Source organism: Apium graveolens, chromosome 1, assembly GCF_009905375.1.
Source record: "Apium graveolens cultivar Ventura chromosome 1, ASM990537v1, whole genome shotgun sequence".
Lineage (NCBI taxonomy): Eukaryota > Viridiplantae > Streptophyta > Magnoliopsida > Apiales > Apiaceae > Apium > Apium graveolens.
Genome location: NC_133647.1, coordinates 59,191,537 through 59,214,579, shown reverse-complemented (window position 1 = coordinate 59,214,579; position 23,043 = coordinate 59,191,537). Strand labels below are relative to the sequence as shown.

The 23,043-nt window shown below is 39.2% G+C and overlaps 1 non-coding gene across 1 annotated transcript; it reads right to left on the bottom strand.

Moving 5' to 3' along the window:
- Positions 1-12,686: 12,686 nt before the first annotated feature.
- Positions 12,687-12,793, bottom strand: LOC141683933 (small nucleolar RNA R71). Its single transcript, XR_012560507.1, has one exon. It is a non-coding gene; the product is annotated as a small nucleolar RNA R71 (small nucleolar RNA).
- Between the last annotated feature and the right edge of the window lie 10,250 nt (positions 12,794-23,043).

Genomic DNA, 23,043 nt, shown 5'->3' with positions numbered 1-23,043 from the left:
ACTCCGGTTGGAAAATCATACTGTACACTTTTGCTTCCTCAGGCTTGCAAATTCTAACCTCCAATTCTAATTTCTGAAATTCTTTATATATTTCTTCAGGTACAGATAACACATTTAACCTTTCCTTTCAACTTAACGCATCTGCTACAACGTTCGCCTTACCGGGATGATAATTAATCGAGCAATCATAATCCTTGATCAATTCTAACCATCTCCTTTGCCTCATATTAAGTTCCTTCTGGGTAAATATATATTTCAAACTTTTGTGATCCGTGAAAATCTCACACTTTTCTCCATACAAATAATGTCTCCTAATCTTCAAAGCAAAAACTATAGCTGCTAGCTCCAAGTCATGAGTAGGATATTTCTGTTCGTGTGGTTTCAATTGCCTTGACGCATAAGCAATCACCTTGTCGTGCTGCATAAGAACACATCCTAATCCTTTATGAGAAGCATCGCTATAAATTACGAAATTCCCTTGATCGTCTGGAAGTGACAAAACAGGTGCCGTGATTAATCTTCGCTTCAACTCCTGAAAACTTTCTTCGCACTTGTCGTTCCATATAAACTTTTCATTCTTTCGTGTAAGCTTTGTTAATGATGTGGCAATCCTTGAGAAATTCCGAACAAATCGACGATAATATCCCGCCAATCCTAGGAAACTTCTTACCTCAGTGGGTGTTCTCGGTCTCTCCCAATTCGTAATTGCTTCGATCTTTGCCGGGTCCACTTTGATCCCTTGGTTACTGACTATGTGTCCTAAGAACTGAACTTCCTGTAGCCAAAACTCACACTTCGACAGTTTAGCATATAACTTCTTTTTCCTTAAAATCTCCAAAGCCGTTCTCACATGTTCCGCATGATCCTCTTCCGTCTTGGAATAGATTAAAATATCGTCTATAAACACAATAACAAACTTATCTAAATACTCCTTAAAAATTCTGTTCATCAGGTCCATAAACGCTGCTGGGGCATTGGTCAATCCAAAAGACATCACTAGAAATTCATAATGCCCATACCTTGTTCTGAAAGCTGTCTTTGGTATATCTTCTGGCTTGATCTTTAGTTGATGATATCCCGATCTTAAATCAATTTTGGAGAAGTACTTGGCTCCCTTCAATTGGTCAAACAGATCATCGATTCTGGGTAACGGATACTTGTTCTTGATTGTCAGCTTGTTGAGCTCCCTATAGTCAATGCACAGTCTCATGCTTCCATCTTTCTTCTTGACAAATAATACCGGGGCTCCCCACGGGGATACGCTGGGTCTAATTATTCCTTTCTCTAACAATTCTTGCAATTGCCTTGCTAGCTCTTTCATCTCAACAGGCGCCATTCTGTACGGGGCTTTGGACACCGGTTCTGTTCCAGGTTCTAAGTCGATCGCAAATTCAATTTCTCTATCTGGAGGAAGTCCTGGTAACTCGTCGGGAAATACGTCTGGAAATTCATTCACTACTGGAATATCTTCAAGTTTTGCTGGCTCCTGACTTCTGTCGATTACATATGCTATGAAATGCTCACATCCTTGTCGTAGTAACTTCTTGGCTTGAATCATTGTTAAGAATTTCTTTATTTGTTTCTGACCTTTGAATGTTATTATTCTTTCGTCTGGCATTTTCACTATTACTTTCTTATTTCGACAATCTATCTGAGCATCATGCTTAGATAACCAATCCATCCCTAATATCACATCAAATTCTCCTAACTTAAATGGTATCAAATCTACACAAAACTTACTACCAGAAATCTCAATCTCACAATTTCCACAAACTTGGTTTACAGTTACACGTTCTTGATTTGCTAATTCCACAGTCATTATTTCATTTAAGCACTCAACTGGACAGTTTAATTTACTAACAAAATCTTGTGAAATAAACGATCGAGTTGCTCCCGAGTCTATTAACACTTTGGCACATAAAGAATTCACATTAAGCGTACCTGCCACGACATCCGTATCCTGGATCGTATCCTTCACCGACATGTCAAAAACTCTAGCCCTTGAAGTCTCATTCACTGTTGGGGTAGATCCCATAATCCTCAATGCATTACTGACTGGGGCTGGTGTCTTGCAATTCCTGGCCATATGTCCTGGCTTCCCACATTTAAAGCATGTAAATCCAATGACTGGAACCTTCACTGCTGGATTCCGGATAGGCTGATCCTTATTTGCTGGCTGATTTCGGCACTCCCTTGAATAGTGCCCTTTCTGGTTGCATTTAAAACATACCACATTCAACTTGTTACAAACTCCTCCATGCTTCTTTCCACAAACTTGACAATCTGGAAAAGTTAATCTCAACTAATTCAGCTGATTCACATTAGCTGGACGATTGCCCTGGCCTCCGTCTCCTGCATTTTGTCTCCTGAAATTAAAATTTCTCCCTGGCTGAAACTTGCCCTTCTTAAAATTTGGAAACTTCCCTGTTTGTGACTGACCCTCACTTCCCTCAACTTTCCTTTTCTTGCTTTCCTTATCTTTCTGGAACATCTCACTCTCTGTCTCTGCGATCATAGCCTTCTGTACAACCCCGGCATAGGTATCCAATTCAAAAATAGCTACCTTCCCTCTGATCCATGGCTTCAAGCCTTGCTGGAATCTCTTAGCTTTCTTTCTATCAGTATCAACATACGACGGCACATACCTTGACAATTCCTTAAACTTCCCCTCATAATCTGTTACCGACATATTCCCTTGCTTTAGCTCTAAAAACTTCAGCTCCATTTGATCCTGAACAAACTGAGGGAAATACTTTTCTAGAAACAATTCCTTGAACCTTTCCCAAGTAATAACATCCGTACCTTCCAATGTCTTCACCATCTCCCACCAATAGGTGGCTTCATTCTTCAGATAGTAACTTGCAAACTCAACCTTCTGTTCTTCCTTTACTTTCACTAAGGCAAATGCCTTCTCTATTTCCTTTAACCAAATATTTACTTCAATTGGCTCTAAGGAACCCTTGAATTCTGGTGGGTTTATTGCCTAAAAAGTTTTGAAAGTTACTTGGGGATTGGTCTGTCTTTGTTGTTATTGTGCTAGGTGAACTATTTGTTGGGCCAAGATTTGAAGAATCTGGGCTATTGCTGGGTCCATAGGTCCTGGGTTCATATTCGGGTTTGTATCATCTTGATTGTTGTTGTTGTTGGTTTTTTCATTTCGGGTGTTGGTGCGGGTATTTCTTTTGGGAGGCATTTTCTGTAAAGAATCAATCAATTTATTTAGCTTTTGAATCAAATATTTGCATAAAAGAAAAGTTTTGTAAAACAAGAATATTTCTTTTTGAAAATAGTGGTAATTAAGTAAATTACATGCTTCTTTACAGAATATAAACAGTTATGGAAAACAGGGTACATGGCATCACAGGGTATAACTGGTGCAATAAATAAGGTAAGGTAAAACAGGTGCAATAAAATAAATGACAGTGCTGGAAAGGAAAAAGGTACTGATATATATAGATCGAAAGTTTTAGGGTAGTATAAGCGTAAAGACGCTTCGAAAGTAAAAGCAAAAAGGGTACAATAACCTACTCACTAGTCAACATAGCTAGTCTATAAATACAACTCAAAAGTCTACTGATACACACTACACACTACTGTATATGCTATATAACCATACAACACTGCTCCGCATCTCCATCTCTGAGTCTCTAACTCATGGCAAGTCTGGACCTCCAATCTCCTCAAGCTCCTCTAGAACCCACTTAGCCCATTCCACTAGGAAGTCAGGGGTGATGTCCTCATGTGTAGCCTCAGCAATCCTCACTGCAGCTGTCCTACGAAACGCCTGTAGCCTCTCTCTGAGTCGCCTCTCACCACTCCCAACCTCTCTGGTACGCATGATATGTAGTAACTCCTGAATCTGACCCTGAAGGAATCGCTGCTCCATAAGGCAAGCCTCAAACTGATGATATGGGACAGGATAAGAAGAGAACTGAAAAGGTACTCCTGTAACTGAATGACTAGTAAAACCGGAATCAGCAGGTGGGGGTCCTCTAACAGGTGGCCTCATGCCTGGAGGTGGAATAGCCTGCAGTGGCACGGGCTGCAACACCGGTGGAGGTAGAATAGCCAATGCTGGTGGAACAACAGGATATGGATGCGAAAACGGCACTCCAACTGAAGGCTCTGAGTGATCAGCTGATACGGGAATAAAAGAGTCGGCCATCTCTGCTATCTGAAATCATATCGCAATATAAGAATCTCGTTCCATAACGCAAACTATACTAATACCTGATATACCGAAGCACTCAACCTCTCAACGTTCTCTCATCCTATGCCTTACTTCTAATCTTAACCCTCTACCCATTCCCGTTAACCTAGGCTTGTGTCAGTGACTTATAACCTGTAGCTCTGATACCAAACCTGTGGCGCCCTCCAAACCCGGGTCAGAAGTTTGGGTCCATACACACACCTTAATTATAACCTGCTTATAATAATAATAAAGATAATAATAATATATGCAGTGACCCTACTTATCAACCACCACGGACCGCAACAGGTTAAAGTATGCACACAAGCCAAACACACTAATATATTACAAACCGTTCAAATCCCAACTATTTCAAACTCACACTGTGTATCAAACATTATTACAAACTTTTACAAACTTAAATTATCCCAAAAGAAGCCTACTAGCTCAGCTTCCTCAACCTGAACCCCTAGCTCTCGCGCTGGACTGGGGATCCTCGCTACCAACTGGTTCCTTTTTAACTGGAAAGAATATAAACAACATCGCACAAATGAGCTAACTAGCTCAGCAAGTCACAATGACAAAACTGAGAATAATGATCATCAGGTGACTATGATTATGATATCAAGTGAACATTGGATTATGATTTAGAATTGGATATTATACTTTTAATTTAAAAACCAAGGTTAGGCTGCTGATCAGTCACGCACTAACCCCGAGCAAGGCACACAGCATTGCTCTAACTACTGGATCCAAGGCACACATTGGCCTAACTTGACCATTATATGGTCTGACCACGAATCTGGTCCACAATTTTATAAAAACAATCCAATTCTAACATAATAACAGAATATGCAATAATAAACAATAACCAAAATCATTAACAACAATGAGTGTTTAACAATGAAAGGTTTTCAATCTTTGTAAGGATCAATAAAGTAGTTTAAAAGCTTGAACGCTGGGTAATGAAAGAATTGGATAACAAAAGAATCAATATTTCAGGGTTTCAAAGATTTGGGCTCTCAAAGCATAGGATACAATGGTTGAATGTACAAGTAATTCAGTTCAGTGTTTGGGATTTTATTTGCATGTATTTATGGAATAGTATCGTATACTTGAGGTTCGAGTTTGGGTTTACAATAATCAATGGCTTAGAAAGAATATGGTTCATAGCCCAAGAACAATAACTGAAATCAGGGTTTAGGTTTCCGTGCTTCAAAGCACTTGCAATGTCAACAAGACTATCAAGAATTACAATATCTCGAGAAAGTTCAGAACACTTGCCTGGTATTAGCTTACTTCTCTGCACTGACTTTCAATCACAACCGTCTTACTCTTCAACTATCTGTTTTCCTTTCCTACGTCTTGCCTTTTCTGCTCACATATCATAAGCATCTATCAATCATCAACTCATAGAGTTCTATTCAACACACACTTCTATCTACCCTTCGTTTTACCCCAAATCCGATTAACGGATTGAAATCTATGCAATAACGAAGTAAACACCGAATATATAGACCGATAGTCAAACAACAGGTCACGTATAACACATAATACATCACGTAATCAATGACATATCATTTATAAAGAAGTCTCGGGTCATAAATGTGCTTTCGGGTATTTAAAATAATTTTTAAAACATTTTTCGGAATTAAAACGGGTCGTTGGATCAATTTTGGGTTAATAAACAGGGTTCGGTTGGCCAATTCTGGCTCCGAAACAATTTTAGAATAATTATCGAGCCTTGAAAATAATTTAGAATAATATTTTAAAGCTCGAAACTATTTTTCAGAATTTTTAAATCATTTTTAATAATTAAATCTAATTAAATAATTAATTAAAAATCAATTAATAATTAATTAAATCAATTAATCATTTAATTTTCGAATTAATTGACTAATTAATCAATTAAAAATTAACTGAAATTAATTAACTAATTAATTCAGATTTATTTGTGAATTAAAAATAATTTTCGGAATTAAAATAATAATTTTTAGAATTTTCAGAAATTAAAAACGAATTTTTATAATAAAAATAAATGGGAAATATGATTTTTAAACATTTTTAAAACAGGAATCCTATTTTTGCAAAGTCTGGAAACTTCAGGGACCTAACTGCATCGTTTTTAAAACTACAGGGGCCTGTTTGCAATTTTACCAACCCCGCCGTCGACTTCGCCGGAGTGTGGCCGGAGAACACGATTCCGGCCACCTCAGGCCACCAAACTGTCCAGATCACAACTACACCTCACCAGGAACATATTCATGCAATCAAATCATTATAATCATTCATGTTTTGGCCGGAAATTGGCCAAGAACATCGCCGGTTTCCGGCGAACATCGAAAATATTCAAAACACAACTCCCTTCTCTACAGACCTCGTTGGTTCATGAAACTTATACGACTGGATTGCTAATTTCACAGAGAACACAACCCACTATAACACAACATCAATCTATCACAGAATAAGAAACCCCCAAATTTCAATTAAGAACATTCATACGGGTTATAAACCCTAATTTTAAAATTCGAAAATCAAACTCAAATTTGAACATGTTATTGAACTCCAAATCAGACGTATGACATATGAAAATCATCAGGAAAACAAGCTCTACAACATGCAATCATCAAATCATACCAACAATCATCCGAACAAAAATTCATATTTTTAATAAAATAAATTCGAAAATAAATAAATTTTTAGAAATTAAACCTTTGATTCTGCAGTGAAACAAAGCTCAGAATCTGATAGAACACCTCAAATCCTTCGTTTTGGTTACTCAAGCTTTGAAAACAGAGATCGGTAACGCCTTCGTTTTGCTGTTTGATTTTTAGAACAGTTTATGAATATAAGATTTTTCTCTGTAAAATTATATAATTATCTGTCTGTAAATGATTTTTATACGAAATAAAATACGGTAGAAGGCTATTTATAATTACGGAAAATTAGTATCCCGTTGGATCATTCCGGATATAAAATGGTACGTTTATTTATAAAAACTGATCCAAACGGTATCGGTTTTCGGGATAATTATCCAAATCAGTACAGCTTGTACTGCGGTCTTGGTCTCAGCACCCAGTTACACGTACTACGAAGTGATAATTGGGATAGTTTAATAAAAAGCTCCCGTTTATCGAAAATACGGGTTTTATTAATTTACCGAAACGAATATTGTATCGAAAATGTTGTGCCGGGACCCGCGCAGGACAAACCGTACGCCGGATCGAAAAAGTCGAAACATGGAAAATGCTCGGAATATTACAATTAGGTTAGGAAGGAGTTCTCGGAAGAGTTTCGGGTTCCAAAAACGTAACAACGGTTGACGTCGGTTGGTTCCCGTTTTTATAAAATAAATTTTAATTACCCGAAAAAAGATTTTAAAAATTTCATATGATTCTTATAAATCTATAAATCAACATAAAAATAATTAGGAAGATATGACAATTATCTATATTTTATTTTGGACATATAAAAATTAAAATACTCAATTAATATTATTTTTGAATATTCAAGTACATATATCACTTAACAATTAACTCACAGAATAGATACTGAACACACATATTAATTATTTAACAGTAAAAATAATTACACGTTATATCCCGGATATTACAAATACAGTGATAATGGTTAAAGCCATGAAGATTGTATTATGGTTTGATAGATTGACATTCCTTCTGATGATTGTGCGATACTCAACCGTGATAGTAGTTTGGTAAAGATTTAATTTATGAAATCGCCATGAGCGGGCTATCTATCTTATAAGGTCATATCTTGAGATAAGCCAGGACCATGTTACAAAAGGACTAAATGAACCTTTGAGCTTCATGTCTCCTAATAAAGACATATGGTTAATAATGGTATTAACCTGCTATCGTTGCTTTTATTGAAACTCTTCTGTAATTTTATCTGTTTCATGTCATATGTACGCCAAGTTCAGGAGTGTTCTTCATGAATCATGGAATGGTGATTATGTTGCCTCCTTAGAAGAATTCGATACGACATGTATGGACTCCGTATGGTTAGCTATTAAGATTTCATAGAAAATGAATGACTACAGTAGGTCAGTGGTGGACCATAGTAATGCAGGAATGATTCTGCGAGTAATGAGCCGATTACTTACAACCGTGAGAGTTGTTTTGGAATGGATGTTGAGAGTGAGTACCACTAATCGGGTCGTGGTGGTGTATAAGTAATCATTGATAGGCTAATTAAGTCGATTATCTACCTATTGAATACTTATTCCTTCTTACCAATAGAGAGTCGTATTACTATACGAGGAAGGTTACGGTGCAAGCATAGAATTCTACTAACAATGATGTCTAGAATGAAATCCCTTATTCGAGTTTCGATGTCGAGGGAGTTTCAAAGGTGAGTGTTTATGAGCTCGAGCAAGAGCATGGGTCCGTAGAATGATGGACGGAATAGCAAAAAAATCTTTAAGCACGTGAAATTCGATGCTATAATACTTGATGTTGATATATATACATATATGTTTTGTTCTCCTATGACAAACCTCTATAGTTCAGAGGTAGATTCCAAGCCAGATATTTGTGGCAGTATTATTTCATATACAATTCTCTTCAATTCGTTCTTTTCTCTCATTTTCATTTCATATAAGCTAAGAAGAACAATCCTTCCAGAAGGGGGGGTATTGCCGAATGACTATCTATCTGTGTGATAGAAGCCTAGTAGGATAACATCTATTGTTTAATTGCTTGTCAAGTACTAAAGGCTGGCCACCTTCTGTACTAACTATGCAATGTAACAAGTGTTCATGATCACAGTGATCTCTCAATAAATTCTTTTACTTCTATATGAAGGACCAAGCTTTCGAATATGGAGGCAGCTAGAGATGAAGTGGTACCAAGTATGGTGGTATTCCGATTCTAACCCGTTCGTGATACTAAGGTTGACGCGATTATTAAAAGGTTATAGAACGCTAACGAGCAAAAGTGTAATCGATATAAAATTTGGTACAGAAGATAGTAACGATTACGAACTGGAAAAGAGTGGGTATTGAGAAGCAAAAGCTGTAGATCTAGATGAGATAATGAGAGTCCGTACAATAGACTTGAAAGAAATTTGGAATAATCACTTAACGCGGATTGAGTTTTCTTACGACAATAGATCATATGTCATTATCGAGATGTCGCCTTATGAGACCCTTGAGGGAAGACAATGTCGATCTCCCTTATGTTAGGATGAAGTTGTAGAGCGCAAGATGCTCGGACCAGCAGTAGTCCAAAGGACCAAGGATATAATAGATCTAATCAGAGGACGGCTGGTAGTAGCCCAAGATGGACATAGGGAGTATGTTGATTTGACACGAAAGGACAAAGCATAGGAAGTAAGGGACCTAGTGTTGTTATAGGTATTCCCTTGGAAAGGATGGATGAGGTTCGGAAAGAAAGGAAAGCTAGGCCCACGAATTGTTGGACCCTTGGATATAGTAAGACGTATTGGGAAGTTAGCATATGAGCTAGCCCTACCCCCGCACCTGTAGCAAGTTCATAACATGTTTCACGTATCAATGTTAAGGAAGTGTAATCCGGATGCCAGACAAATAGGGGCATATGAGCGCATAGACATGCAACCAGACGTAAGCTATATGGGGCAACCAAGAAGGGTTATAGATTGAAAAGGAACAAGTGCTTAAAAGAAGGGTTATCAAACTAGTCAGAGTTTGATGGTAGAACCACAATGTAGGAAAATTTACTTGAGAGTTAGAAAGTGCAATGCTAAGAGAGCATCCCTATTCATTTTCTATCCGATTCCGGGACGGAATCCTTTTATGGAGGGGAGACTGTAATAACCCCAATTTTTGGAATTTTTGAAACACGGATGAATAGTAACTTTTGCTGATGATGCTGATTAAGGAAAATTATCAGACCACGCTATATAGGAGTACTGTTATGGAAATTCTAAGATCGTATTAGTATTCCATAAAGTAAATAAGTGTATGTAAAGATCATCAGAATCCAAATTCAAACACTTTAATTTTTCCCGAAAATCCACCAGATACCGAAAGAATTGAGTATAAGGTAACATGATTAATAGGATTTAATTTAAGGATTATAAGAGAGGATCATAAAAGGAATATAAAATATTGAGAAAGGTTTAGGGGAACCCAAGTAATAAGATCTTGGGTATGATCCCTCAAACGATAAACGAGAACGAAAGTTAAGCGAACCGTATAACAGATCAGCGGTCATTAGCCAAGTAATTAGGGGTTAATCAAAGAGATTAATGGATGATGATGTCATCACACCAACAAGAGGAAGACAAGTGTAACAAGATGACATAATGATAAGTGGCATTTTATACCACTTAGAACGTCTTAAAATGGCTTAAATTGGTGTCTTGAAATCAAGTATTTTGTGTATTTGATGCGTTTTTCTAGTGTTTATGCATTTCAGGGTAATAGTTGCATTTCGGGGGAGGAATCATCAAGAATAATCCTTGGCATGTGTTCACCATTGCGAGAGGAAAGGAATGGGCAGATTACGGCGAAGAAACGGAGCAAGCTTAGAATTTTTCCAGTAGGGTTCTGCGCGCCCGCGCAGCAATGCTGAGCGGCCGCACAGCAGCCTGCGCGCCCGTGCAGAAATGCTGAGCGGCCGCGCAAGGTAGGGGGAAAAAGCTGAATTATTTTAGACTTCTACTTCTGTGTGGCTTCCAACTTCTATGTAATCTGAGTTTTATGGGACTATTATATAGGTAGATTTGAGACGTTTTTATAGAGATTATTAAGGAGAGTATTGAGGAGATTATGTTTTAGATTGTGTTATACGCAAGAAGCAAAGAAGATAAGGAAGAAGACCGATTTAGCACACCGCAACGAAGAGGAAGCATATATTCTTGTGATTCTTGTTTCGTTGTAACGTTGGATGCTAGTTTTCTTGCTTTGACGTTGGATGCTATTCTTGTGATTCTTGTTTCGTTGTAACGTTGGATGCTAGTTTTACTCTTGTGACGTACTCTGTTTTAATATAATTAGTGTAGTTATTATTTTCTTGTGTTTGTTTATCATGATTTCATATGAACCCATGATGGCGATAAGTTCTATTATGGGCTAATCGTGATCATGGGGTTACAACAGATTTATTATGGAAATCTTTAGTTAATTGTTTAATACTTTAGTGTGTGATGATTGCATGATATCTAGTATTGGTTGTGCATATTCGTCTTATGTGCGTCGCGAACATATAAGATAGGGTGTTAATCTCTTGTGAAGCGACAGTGGATCTTGAGATTTAGAACTTGCCATGCTAGCATAGGTTTATGTACGTTGTGCATGATTAGTGGGTAACTCTAACAGTTTTATTTGCCCTATGTAATCAAAAGGAATAACTTGTGCTTAAATCGTTGTGTTGTCAATTTCTGTAGACATATAAGAACTCAACATAATTGATGACTATTCAACTTCTATCTTAATTGTGGATGTTTGGTAGAATGGTATTAGTACAATGAAAGTTGGCTTTTATCAGTTTTGTGTTATTCGATTAATATCATCACTGTCACATGCTAAAGGTAATAACAATGGCTATAGAAGGAAGTAATAATGAAGTTGTGATCTCATGAGTATTTTATTATTGATAATTTGGAGTGTTAGTTAAGTGGTTAATTAAGTAGTTAATTATAGTTAATATTTGATCAACAATTTTAAGTGTTATTATCTTAACATTGAGAAGTAATCATACATTGGTGAGTGAGTTTAATTAGACAATAAATTAGTCTGAGTCTCTGAGGGAACGAACTAGAAAGTATTCTATATTACTTGCGAATGCGTATACTTGCGTGAATATTAGCGCGTGTTTTCGCCCTAACAAGTTTTTGGCGCCGCTGCCGGGGACTCGGCGTATTTGTTTAGTTTATGTACTTACCATCATTGGTCATTAGGACTCAGTGATTAGGACGAAGTAGTTACTTACTCTTTTCGGTTGTGTTTCAGGTACTTTAGCAAGCGTTTATGCAAACTCGTTCTCGTGCTCGCAAGAGGACTTTAGATACAGCTGAGGAGACAGACGAAGTTCTTGATATTCCGGAGAAGTTAGATTTTGAGGATTCGGATTCAGGAGCTGAGCAGAAAGAACCAGTAAACATGGGAGATCGTATTGTTCAAGCTGATCCAGCTCTTATGGATTTTTCTCGGCCTAAAATTGATGATATTCAGTCAAGCATCCTTCATCCGGCTATTCAAGCTAACACCTTTGAAATCAAGCCGGGCACTATTCAGATGGTGCAGAATTCTGTTTCTTTTGGAGGAGCGGCAACTGAAGATCCCAACATGCACATAAGAAATTTTGTCGAGATCTGCAGCATTTTTAAGTATAATGGCGTGACTGATGAGGCTATCAAGTTGAGGCTTTTCCCATTCTCACTGAGGGATAAGGCTAAAGACTGGTTACATTCTGAACCAGCTGGGTCCATCACTACGTGGCAAGATCTTGCGCAAAAGTTTCTGGTGAAGTTTTATCCAATGGCAAAGACTGCTGCTATGAGGAGTGCTCTTACTCAGTTTGCGCAGCAACCTACAGAATCTATGTGCGAGGCTTGGGAACGCTACAAGGAAATGTTGACAAAATGTCCACATCATGGAATGCCGGATTGGATGGTGATCACTGGTTTCTATAATGGTTTGGGGGCCCAATCTCGGCCCATGCTCGATGCAGCAGCTGGAGGCGCCTTATGGGCTAAAAGCTATACTGAGGCGTATAATCTTATAGAGACGATGGCTGCAAATGAGCATCAAAACCCAACTCAGAGGATGACGTCAGGCAAGGTAGCAGGTATTCTGGAAGTTGATGCAGCCACCGCTATTGCAGCCCAGCTCCAAGCGCTATCAATGAAGGTTGATTCTCTGGCTACGTATGGAGTTAATCAAATAGCTATGGTTTGTGAGCTTTGTGCAGGTTCTCATGCTACGGATCAGTGTTCTCTTGTCAACGAATCTGTTCAGTATGTGAATAATTATCAGCGACAACAGCAGCCTGTGCCAGCGACCTATCATCCTAATAACAGAAATCATCCAAATTTCAGCTGGGGGAATAATCAGAATGCTATTCAGCCACCATATCAGCAAGGAGTGAGTAAACAGTTTAACCCACCTGGATTCCAGCAACCACAGCAGTATGCTACAAGGCAATCATATCCTCAACAGGGAAGTGCAGCTGCACCTACTAGTGCTGATTTTGAGGAACTTAAGCTGTTGTGCAAGAGTCAGGCGGTTTCTATCAAGACCTTGGAAAATCAAATCGGTCAATTAGCCAATGCAGTGCTCAATCGTCAACCTGACACTCTTCCCAGTGACACGGAAGTACCAGGCAGGAAGGAAGCTAAAGAGCAAGTCAAGGCTATTACCTTAAGGTCTGGAAAAGTAGCTGAGGCTGAAAAGGCAAAAGAAGTCGAAGCTGAAGTTAGAGATGAAGAATCTAAGCAAAAGGAGAAAGCGGCGGAACCAAGGAAGACTAATGTTGAACATACTCTGCCTGAGGATAATACAGGGGAGAAACAGCTCTATCCTCCACCACCTTTTCCTAAGAGATTGCAGCAACAAAAGCTGGATAGACAGTTTGGGAAGTTTCTGGAGGTGTTCAAGAAACTTCACATCAATATACCTTTTGCTGAGGCTCTGGAACAAATGCCTAGTTATGCGAAGTTTATGAAGACTATTCTTTCAAGGAAGATGAAACTGGATGACCTTGAAACCGTTGCTCTCACGAAAGAATGCAGCGCTGTTCTGCAGCAAAAGTTACCGCAAAAACTGAAAGATCCAGGAAGCTTCACCATTCCTTGCACCATTGGCAATCTAACTTTTGACAAGTGCCTTTGTGATTTGGGAGCAAGTATTAATCTGATGTCGTTGTCGATCTTTAAAAAGCTGAATCTGCCTGATCCAAAACCCACATACATGTCGCTACAATTGGCTGACCGTTCCATTACTTACCCCAGGGGTATAGTTGAGGATGTGCTCGTCAAGGTGGATAAGCTCTTCTTTCCTGCAGATTTTGTTATTCTGGATTTTGAGGAAGATAAGAAGATTCCCATAATCTTGGGGAGGCCTTTCTTGGCTACTGGCCGTACCTTGATAGATGTGCAAAAAGGGGAACTTACTATGCGGGTCCAAGATAAGGATGTGACCTTCAACGTATTCAAGGCAATGAAATTCCCTACAGAAGATGAGGAGTGCTTAAAAGTGGATGTGATTGATTCCGCGGTTACTTCGGAACTCGAGCACATGCTAATGTCTGATGCATTGGAAAAGGCCTTAGTGGGGGAATTTGACAGTGATGATGAAGATAGCAACGAGCAATTACAATATCTGAACGCTTCTCCCTGGAAGCGAAAGCTGGACATACCATTTGAATCTCTTGGTACTTCTGACCTCAAGAACGCTGAAGGGAAGCTCAAACCATCAATAGAGGAAGCACCTACCTTGGAGCTCAAACCATTACCTGAACACTTGAGGTATGCTTTTTTAGGTGATTCATCTACATTACCTGTTATTATTTCAGCTGACCTTTCAGGTAGTGAGGAAGACAAGCTCTTAAGGATTTTGAGAGAATTCAAATCGGCTATAGGATGGACCATAGCAGACATCAAGGGGATAAGTCCTTCATATTGTATGCATAAAATTCTGTTAGAGGAAGGTAGTAAGCCAACTGTGGAACAGCAGCGAAGACTGAACCCGATCATGAAGGAGGTGGTAAAGAAAGAAATTCTGAAATGGCTAGATGCAGGCATCATTTATCCTATTTCCGACAGCTCGTGGGTGAGCCCCGTACAATGTGTACCTAAGAAAGGAGGTATCACTGTGGTCGCAAATGAAAAGAATGAGCTCATCCCTACTCGAACAGTTACAGGATGGAGAGTATGCATGGATTATAGGAAATTGAACAAAGCCACAAGGAAGGATCACTTTCCTCTTCCATTTATTGATCAAATGCTTGACAGATTGGCGGGACATGAGTATTTTTGTCTTCTGGATGGTTATTCCGGGTATAATCAGATTTGTATCGCACCAGAGGATCAGGAAAAGACTACCTTCACTTGTCCATTTGGCACATTTACTTTTCGTAGAGTTTCGTTTGGGTTATGTGGCGCCCCGGCCACCTTTCAGAGATGTATGATGGCTATATTCTCTGACATGATTGGAAATAACGTCGAAGTGTTCATGGATGACTTCTCCGTCTTTGGACACTCATATGATGAATGTTTGAATAATCTGCGCGTCGTACTCAAAAGATGCGTGGAAACTAATTTGGTGCTTAATTGGGAGAAATGTCATTTTATGGTACGTGAAGGCATTATCCTTGGGCATAAGGTCTCTAGCAAGGGTCTGGAGGTGGACAAGGCCAAGGTGGGAGTCATTGAAAATCTTCCCCCACCCAATTCTGTGAAAGGAATCCGTAGTTTTCTTGGTCATGCGGGTTTTTATCGGCGATTCATCAAGGACTTTTCAAAGATATCTAAGCCGTTGTGCAATTTGCTTGAGAAAGATGTGCCTTTCAAATTTGATGATGAATGTTTGGCAGCATTCGAGACTCTCAAGAAGAGTTTGATCACTGCACCAGTTATTACAACACCAGATTGGACAGAACCGTTTGAGATGATGTGTGATGCGAGTGATTATGCGGTAGGTGCAGTTCTGGGACAGCGCAAGATAATATCTTCCATGTGGTCTACTATGCGAGTAAGACTTTAAATAGGGCCCAATTGAACTACACCACTACTGAGAAGGAGCTTTTGGCTATAGTCTTTGGCTTTGAGAAATTTCGATCTTATCTGCTTGGTACGAAAGTAACAGTATTCACTGATCATGCAGCTATTCGCTATCTGGTTTCTAAGAAGGATTCGAAGCCGAGACTCATTCATTGGGTGCTTTTACTTCAGGAATTTGAGTTAGAGATCAAAGATAAAAAAGGTACTGAGAATCAAGTAGCTGACCATCTCTCTAGGTTGGAGAATCCCGATTCTACTTCACAAGATAGGACGTTAATCAATGAATCTTTTCCGGATGAGCAGTTGTTTGCAATTCAGGAGGAAGAACCATGGTTTGCAGATATTGTAAACTATCTCGTCAGCAATATAATGCCTCTTAATTTGACATCCGCTCAAAAGAAGAAGTTTCTGCATGAGGTGAAGTGGTATATGTGGGATGAACCATATTTTTTTAGACAGGGAGCTGACCAGATCATCAGGAGATGTATCCCGTTCTGTGAGACGGAGGGGATATTACGAGACTGCCATTCCACGGTTTATGGTGGACACTATGGAGGTGAGAAGACGGCAGCTCGTATTCTGCAAGCAGGTTTTTTCTGGCCTACTTTGTTCAAGGATGCTCATCAGTTTGTTTTAAGGTGTGATCGTTGCCAAAGAGTGGGAAATTTGTCAAGGAAGGATGAGATGCCATTAAATGTGATGCTTGAAGTCGAGGTCTTTGATGTGTGGGGAATCGATTTCATGGGGCCTTTTATCGCGTCTTACAATAATCAGTACATCTTGCTGGCAGTCGATTATGTCTCAAAATGGGTCGAAGTTAAAGCTTTACCGACAAATGATGCAAAGGTAGTGCTAAATTTTCTTCATAAGCAAATTTTCACAAGGTTTGGAACGCCTCGGGTAATCATAAGTGATGAAGGATCGCATTTTTGCAACCGTAAGTTCACTTCTATGATGCAACGTTATAATGTGAATCATCGAGTAGCTACTGCCTATCATCCGCAAACAAATGGTCAAGCAGAAGTGTCTAACAGAGAGATAAAGCGCATTCTAGAGAAGGTTGTTTGTCCGTCAAGGAAGGATTGGTCTTTAAAGCTCGATGAAGCTGTTTGGGCTTACAGAACAGCATACAAAACTCCACTTGGGATGTCACCGTTTCAGTTAGTGTACGGTAAGGGATGTCATATACCAGCGGAGCTTGAGCATAAGGCCTACTGGGCATTGAAGAAATTGAACCTGGATTTAGATGCAGCTGGTAAGAAAAGAATGCTTCAGCTTAATGAACTTGATGAATTTCGACTTCAAGCGTACGAGAATAACAAAATATATAAGGAAAAGGTGAAGAGGTGGCATGATAGGAAGCTACATCCTAAGTTATTTGTGCCAGGGCAACAAGTTCTTTTATTCAACTCTCGGCTCCGACTTTTTCCTGGGAAGTTGAAATCAAGGTGGTCTGGACCTTTTATTGTCAAAACTGTGTTTCCACATGGAGCGGTGGAAATTTTTGAGAATGATTCGGACCAAGCATTCAAGGTTAATGGTCAGCGGTTGAAGCACTACTATGGGGACATGGCAAACCGAGAGGTGGTTAGTGCCATTTTGTTGACTACTTGAGAAAGGTACGGAACGTCAAGCTAATGATGAAAAAGAAGCGCTGCGTGGGAGGCAACCCATGAATTGTTGTTACAGGAACCCTTAGAAGTTAATAACCTATCCAAAAACATAAAAAAATCAGAAAACAGGGGCTGAAATTTTTTTTTTCCAGAGACCCTCTGCGCGCCCGCGCAGCTATGCTGAGCGGCCGCGCAGGGGTCGAGTTCCAGAATTTTTTTTACAGTTCAGAGAAAAAAAAAACAAACAAAAACACAAAAACAGTTTTAGCCCATAAACCCACGAATTATTCCCACTACCCCATGATTTTATCCCTTAATTCACAAACCCTAATCTAATCCACACCCTATATATACATACACCTATCCTACATATCTCTCACAAACCTTCCTACACTTAAACCCTCTCACAAACATCAAAAAATCAGTTCTTACACACTTTTATTCACGAATCAATGGCACCCAAGAGAGCACGCACTATTGACAGCAGCAGCACAGTTCCTACTGCTGATTCATCGAGGGGTACTGCTGTAAGACCTTGGTTAACTGACAGAGCTGCGGAGGAGGAGTACACTAGGCTGTTGGGGAAGCCGATTCTGAAAGAGAGGGGGTTTTTACCATCAGGGAGGGATGGTGAGTTGTTGCCCATGATTGCAGAGAAGGGATGGATAGCTTTTTGTGAGTCACCCGAAGCAGTACCGATGAGCGTTGTTCGCGAGTTCTACGCGAACGCGAAGGCTGAAAAGAATGGGTTTTCTGTAGTCCGTAGGCTGACGGTTGATTATCATCCTGCGGCGATTCGCCGTGTGATTGGACAGCGAGAGAGGAAGCCCGAGGAGGAGAACTGGAATGAAAAGACTGCTGAGGATTTTGACTTGGATTTGATTTGTGCGACTCTCTGTCGACCGGGCACAGTTTGGAACCGCAGTCCAGCCAATAATGAGTATCGTCACTTTCCGGCGATCGCCATGAACAGGTATGCCCGTGCATGGAATGTATTTATATGTGCTAATATTTTTCCTTCTTCACATGCACACGAGGTCACAGTTGAGAGAGCACAGCTGTTGTGGGGAATTCTGAATGAGGAATACTATGTGGACCTTGGTGAGTTTATCTACCAAGGAATTCTGAAGTTTTTGAGGGGAGCAAAGCATATGAACATCCCTTATGCATCCACGGTTACGAAGCTATGCCGAGCAGTGGGAGTGAACTGGCCGGCTCATGAGCAGTTGCAGTTGCCAGCAGCTCCGATAGATTCTGGCACTCTGAATGGGATGCAGGAGTGGACCGGTGGTGAGCCTGAGGAGCATGGGCTGGGTTATCGTCTTCCAGGAGGGCGTCCAGCACGAGGTGCTACTATGGCTAGGCCAGGGCGTGGTGAGGCTGGTTCTTCGAGAACTCAGGAGGGTGCTGGGATGGGTGATGCCCAGTATAGGAGGCTTTCACGGCGGATGGATGCCATGTATGAGACGCAGAGCAGGTTTGCTCAGGAGCTCACCCTTGCGTTAGGGACTGCTTTTCGTGGCCTTGGAGCTTATATCCAGTGGCCAGTTTTTGGTGAGGACTCTGCATACCCGCCGCCTGATACTCCACCCGCTGAGGGTGATGATGATGATGACTCCGAGTAGGTATACCCTGTGTTCCTTTCTACTACTTTCACTGAGGACAGTGAAGATTTTTAGTTTGGGGGTGGTAGTTAAGGAATATTGTGTGTGTCATTTAGTTGCATATTCATGATAGTTTAGTTCATATATTTGCATAATTTATGCCATATAGTTTTTTTTTGAATGTCATGTAACTCATGCATTTACTATGATCCCTTTTGCAATGATTTATCGACTGAATTGTGATATTGATGCGAGTGTAGTGATAGCATTAAAGTGATATTAAGTTGTGTAGGTTGATATGCATGCTAGAAACAATTGTAAGTCCACTAAGTCTTAAAGAGTGCGTAAGGGCTAGATTGTTGTTATGATTTGGTTGTTTTCAAGGTCAATCTATTTATTATGCTTAGAATTCGATTATAGGTTCTTAGTGATAAAAACATGAAAAAGAAAAAAATTTTGGAGAAAAAAAATATGAAAGTTGTGCTAGTTGTGGCTAGGCGTCAAATGGCTAGTAGCCGGCTCGCTTATGTTGCGAGTAGTTTAGGGTTGAGTAAGATGGAGCGAAACGCACTTGCTCAGAAGTTATAAAAAAAAAAAATTGCATAATTGATCAAGAGTGGGCTCTTTGGTATTCGAGTTATTAAGTTCTTAGGGGACTTTGTGCCTAGTGACCTAGGCTTTTAGAGTCTGGGATCCGCTAACCTAACGCTCGTTACATGGATACCATTGTATAAGTCTTTTGTGGACCTCACTCATTGCACGGTCAAATAAGCATTTGAGTTGTAAAAAAAAAGCACGATTCTGTAGTAAGCTCCAGAGTTCTTGTAGTGTTGTATATCACTTTGTGCCTAGAATTTTTATTCTTTGTATAATCATAGGATTGCCTTGATGATAGTCTAGTCATAGTAATTGGTCTAGTTCCGAAGCATATCTGTTAAGCATTTGCACACACCACGTTTCTGGATGTAAGTTCGGTTGCATGAGTTTATTGATCTTTAGTTGTCTAACTGCATTCGTTGAGATGTGACAATTTGGTTGGTTAATTGTAGTAAGGGGGATCGTTGCATTTTCATATAGATTGCATTCATGCATATTTTTATTTGTTTTTGAGTCTGTGACGCTTGAGGACAAGCATCAATTTAAGTTTGGGGGTGTGATAAGTGGCATTTTATACCACTTAAAACTTCTTAAAATGGCTTAAATTGGTGTCTTGAAATCAAGTATTTTGTGTATTTGATGCGTTTTTCTAGTGTTTATGCATTTCAGGGTAATAGTTGCATTTCGGGGGAGGAATCATCAAGAATAAGCCTTGGCATGTGTTCACCATTGCGAGAGGAAAGGAATGGGCAAATTACGGCGAAGAAACGGAGCAAGCTTAGAATTTTTCCAGTAGGGTCCTGCGCGCCCGCGCAGCAATGTTGAGCGGCCGCGCAGCAGCCTGCGCGCCCACGCAGAAATGCTGAGCGGCCGCGCAAGGTCGGGGGAAAAGCTGAATTATTTTAGACTTCTACTTCTGTGTGGCTTCCAACTTCTATGTAATCTGAGTTTTATGGGACTATTATATAGGTAGATTTGAGACATTTTTATAGAGATTATTAAGGAGAGTATTGAGGAGATTATGTTTTAGATTGTGTTATACGCAAGAAGCGAAGGAGATAAGGAAGAAGACCGATTTAGCACACCGCAACGAAGAGGAAGCATATATTCTTGTGATTCTTGTTTCGTTGTAACGTTGGATGCTAGTTTTCTTGCTTTGACTTATTTACTCTTGTGACGTACTCTGTTTTAATATAATTAGTGTAGTTATTATTTTCTTGTGTTTGTTTATCATGATTTCATATGAACTCATGATGGCGATAAGTTCTATTATGGGCTAATCGTGATCATGGGGTTACAACGGATTTATTATGGAAATCTTTAGTTAATTGTTTAATACTTTAGTGTGTGATGATTGCATGATATCTAGTATTGGTTGTGCGTATTCGTCTTATGTGCGTCGCGAACATATAAGATAGGGTGTTAATCTCTTGTGAAGCGACAGTGGATCTTGAGATTTAGAACTTGCCATGGTAGCATAGGTTCATGTACGTTGTGCATGATTAGTGGGTAACTGTAACAGTTTTATTTGCCCTATGTAATCAAAAGGAATAACTTGTGCTTAAATCGTTGTGTTGTCAATTTCTGTAGACATATAGGAACTCAACATAATTGATGACTATTCAACTTCTATCTTAATTGTGGATGTTTGGTAGAATGGTATTAGTACAATGAAAGTTGGCTTTTATCAGTTTTGTGTTATTCGATTAATATCATCACTGTCACATGCTAAAGGTAATAACAATGGCTATAGAAGGAAGTAATAATGAAGTTGTGATCTCATGAGTGTTTTATTATTGATAATTTGAAGTGTTAGTTAAGTGGTTAATTAAGTAGTTAATTATAGTTAATATTTGATCAACAATTATAAGTGTTATTATCTTAACATTGAGAAGTAATCATACATTGGTGAGTGAGTTTAATTAGACAATAAATTAGTCCGAGTCTCTGAGGGAACGAACTAGAAAGTATTCTATATTACTTGCGAACGCGTATACTTGCGTGAATATTAGCGCGTGTTTTCGCCCTAACACATAAGCAGATGACATGAGCATGACAAAGTGGGAAGGATTGGTTGGTTGATTTTGAGCCACACAATTTTTACCATGGTAACAATTTAATTAACAAACAAAAGGTAGCAACCAAGCCAAGGCAAAAAAAATCACAAAACACAAATTAGAAGTTGACTTTTGCTTTTCAAGAACAAAAGCTCTCGGCCAAAACCAGAGCAGCAACTTCAAACTACCATATCTCCTTCAATACTCACTCAAATAGTATGTTCTATAGCTCTTTAGAAAGGTATTGAGATTTCCTACAACTCTTGTTCACAAGTCTCATCCAAATAATCATGTTAAGACCACCCTCGTTTTGACAGTTCTTTCAATATGACTTTTAGAAACTTCAAAACCTAACTTTGTGTTCTTGATTTCTTTGGAAAGATCAAGCTTGTAGGAGGCTCCCTAAGACTTCCTAGCTACTCTAATCACTCCAAGGAAGGTATAACACCTCCAAACCCTAACTTTACTTTGAGTATTACGATGGTTTTGATGGTTATAGTAAATGAGAAGCATGATGCTTGTGTGTTTAGAGTTTGGATTGGATTTGTAGTGATTTGGATGTTGAAATCTTGTTTATAGTTAATGAAACTTAAGCATAGCTAGTAGTTCATGTGTGGGGTTGTATAAATTGGAAAATCTTGAGGTTTGGGGACTGATGTAGTAAGGTTTGGATGAGGGTTGGTTGTATTGTTGGTTGTGAGTTGAATGGTGGTTGTTTGGAGTGGTTTAAAACTTGGTAATCGCGTAAACATAGTCGTCATAATGCCTGATTTTCCTTAACTGTTCTGTTCTTAACTTTAGGACCCGTGAACTCACTGAAAGATTCTAACCTTTGCCATGTTTAGATAGTTCATGTTACGAGCTTCGTTTTGATATGTGGTTCGCTTGAATCCGATGTACGGTTTAGGAGAAACGACCGTTTTAAATAACGGCGTTTCGCGAACGAACCATTACCCTTCGCCTTACTTTGAAACCTTGGTTAAGGCCCTTAAATGACTAATTGGAGTATGAAACAATTATGTAAAGTGGACTAGGCAGTTGGAAGGGTATTCGCGAAAGCGTCGCCTTAAAATTCGTAACGGTTAATTTATTAAAAATGGTGGAGCCGAGGGTACTTGTAATATCCGGGATATATCGTGTAATTATTTTTGCTATTAAATAATTATAATGTGTGTTCAGTATCTATTCTGTGAGTTAATTTTTAAGCGTTATCTGTACTTGGATATTTAAAAGTAATATTAATTGAGTATTTTAATTTT